Raw genomic sequence first — 3,467 nt, 5'->3', positions numbered from 1 at the left:
AATCTGAAAAGGTTCACCCAATTATGTGTCTGTGGCATTTATGTATCCGGTGGTAATACTGGAAAACAAAGTGCCTAGGGCCACGACCAAGACTCATAAAAGTAGCTGTGTTCAAGAATCGACATACTTAACTAGGAGAATCAATAACACTATCTAAAATTCTAAGTTCCTATAGATGCCAATCATTCTAAACTTCAAAGGAAAAAGTGAGATGCCAAAACTGTTCAGAGGCAAAAAGCTACAAGTCCCGCTCATCTAATTAGAATTAATATTCATTGATATTTTGGGATTTATAGTATATTCTCTTCTTTTTATCCTAATTTATTTTCAGTTGCTTAGGGACAAGCAACAATTTAAGTTTGGTGTTGTGATGAGCGGATAATTTATATGCTTTTTGGCATTGTTTTTAGGTAGTTTTTAGTTGGATCTAGCTACTTTTAGGGATGTTTTCAATAGTTTTCATGCTAAATTCACATTTCTGGACTTTACTATGAGTTTGTGTGTTTTTGTGTGATTTCAGGTAATTTCTGGCTGAAATTGAGGGACCTGAACAAAACTCTGATAAAAGGCTGACAAAGGACTGCTGATGCTGTTGGATTCTGACCTCCCTGCATTCGAAATGGATTTTCTGGAGCTATAGAACTTTAAATGGCGCGCTTTGAATGGGGTTGGAAAGTAAACATCCAGAGCTTTCCAGCAATATATAATAGTTCATACTTTATTCGCGATTAGATGATGTAAACTGGCACTCAACGCCAGTTCTATGCTGCATTCTGGAGTCAAACGCCAGAAACATGTCACGAACCAGAGTTGAACGCCAAAAACACGTTACAACTTGGTGTTCAACTCCAAGATAAGCCTCAGCTCGTGTAAAGCTCAAGCTCAGCCCAAGCATACACCAAGTGGGCCCTAGAAGTGGATTTCTGCATCAATTACTTACTTCTGTAAACCCTAGAAGCTAGTCTAGTGGTACACGAAATCACAATCACACTTTTACAATTCCGCACAACTAACCAGCAAGTGCAATGGGTCGTCAAAGTAATACCTTACGTGAGTAAGGGTCGATCCCACGGAGATTGTCGGCTTGAAGCAAGCTATGGTTATCTTGTAGCTCTTAGTCAGGATATCAATAATTCTCAGATTTAATTGTAAAAAGTAAAAGAACATGAAATAAATACTTGTTTTGTAGTAATTGAAAACAGGTTGAGGTTTTGGAGATGCTCTATCTTCTGAATCTCTGCTTTCCTACTGTTTTCTTCTTCAAGCATGCAAGACTCCTTCCATGGCAAGCTGTATGTTGGGTTTCAACGTTGTCAATGGCTACCACCCATCCTCTCAGTGAAAATGTTCAACGCGCTCTGTCACAGCACGGCTATTCATCTGTCGGTTCTCGATCATGTCGGAATAGAATCCAGTGATTCTTTTGCGTCTGTCACTAACGCCCCACAGTCGCGAGTATGAAGCTCATCACAGTCATTCAATCCCCGAATCCTACTCAGAATACCACAGACAAGGTTTAGACCTTCCGGATTCTCAAGAATGGCCGCCAAATGATTCTAGCTTATACCACGAAGATTCTGATTAAGGAATCCAAGAGATACCCACTCAATCTAAGGTAGAACGGAGGTGGTTGTCAGGCACACATTCATAGGTAAGAATGATGATGAGTGTCACGGCTCATCACATTCATCAAGTTGAGGAACAAGTGATATCTTGGAATAGAAGCAAGCGTGATTAAATGAAAAACAGTAGTAATTGCATTAATCCATCAACACACAGCAGAGCTCCTCACCCCCAACCGTGGGGTTTAGAGACTCATGCCGTAGAAGATACAGTATGAAACATGTAAAGTGTCATGAGGTGAAGATACAATAGCAAAAAGTCCTATTTATAGTGAACTAGTGACCTAGGGTTTACAAGAATGAGTAAATGACGTAAAAATCCACTTCTAGGGTCCACTTGGTGTGTGCTTGGGCTGAGCATTGAAGCTTTCATGTGTAGAGACTTTTCTTGGAGTTAAACGCCAGCTTTTGTGCCAGTTTGGGCGTTTAACTCCAACTTTTGTGCCAGTTCCGGCGTTAAACGCCGGGAATTCTGAAGCTGATTTGGAATGCCAGTTTGGGCCATCAAATCTTGGGCAAAGTATAAACTATTATATATGTTGCTGGAAAGCCCAGGATGTCTACTTTCCAACGCAATTGAGAGCACGCCAATTAGGCTTCTGTAGCTCAAGAAAATTCACATCGAATGCGGTGAGGTCAGAATCCAACAGCATCTGCAGTCCTTTTTCAGCCTCTGAATCAGATTTTTTCTCAGGTCCCTCAATTTCAGCCAGAAAATACCTGAAATCGTAGAAAAACACACAAACTCATAGTAAAGTCCAGAAAAGAGAATTTTAAATAAAAACTAATAAAAATATAATAAAAACTAACTAAAATATACTAAAAACATACTAAAAACAAAGCCAAAAAGCGTATAAATTATCCGCTCATCACAACACCAAACTTAAATTGTTGCTTGTCCCCAAGCAACTAAAAATCAAATAGGATAAAAAGAAGAGAATATACTATAGACTCCGAAATATCAATAAAACTTAGCTCCAATTAGATGAGCGGGACTAGCAGCTTTTTGCCTCCGAACTATTTTGGCATCTCACTTTATCCTTTGAGGTTCAGAATGACTGGCATCTATAGGAACTCAGAATTCAGATAGTGTTATTGATTCTCCTAGTTAAGTATGTTGATTCTTGAACACAGCTATTTTATGAGTCTTGGCCGTGGCCCAAAGCACTCTGTTTTCCAGTATTACCACCGGATACATACATGCCACAGACACATAACTGGGTGAACCTTTTCAAATTGTGACTCAGCTTTGCTAGAGTCCCCAATTAGAGGTGTCCAGGGTTCTTAAGCACACTCTTTTTCTCTGGATCACGACTTTAATCGCTCAGTCTCAAGTTTTCACTTGACACCTTCACGCCACAAGCACATGGTTAGGGACAGCTTGGTTCAGTGGCTTAGGCCAGGATTTTATTCCTGTGGGCCCTCCTATCCACTGATGCTCAAAGCCTTGGATCCTTTTTATTTTACCCTTGCCTTTTGGTTTAAAGGGCTATTGGCTTTTCTGCTTGCTTTTTTTTCTTTTTTTTGTATTCACTACTTTTTCTTGCTTCAAGAATCAATTTGATGATTTTTTTCAGATCCTCAATAACATTTCTCGTTTTCCATCATTCTTTCAAGAGTCAACAATTTTAACATTCTTAAAACAACAAATTCAAAAGACATATACACTGTTCAAGCATTCGTTCAGAAAAAAAAGTATTATCACCACATCAAAATAATTAAACTAGTTTCAAGGATGAATTTGGAATCATGTACTTCTTGTTCTTTTGTAATAAAAACATTTTTCATTTAAGAAAGGTGATGGATTCATAGGACATTCATAGCTTTAAGGCATAGACACTAAGA

Source organism: Arachis duranensis, chromosome 6 (genome assembly GCF_000817695.3).
Source record: "Arachis duranensis cultivar V14167 chromosome 6, aradu.V14167.gnm2.J7QH, whole genome shotgun sequence".
Taxonomy (NCBI): Eukaryota; Viridiplantae; Streptophyta; class Magnoliopsida; order Fabales; family Fabaceae; genus Arachis; species Arachis duranensis.
Note: the sequence above shows the minus strand (reverse complement) of the source record.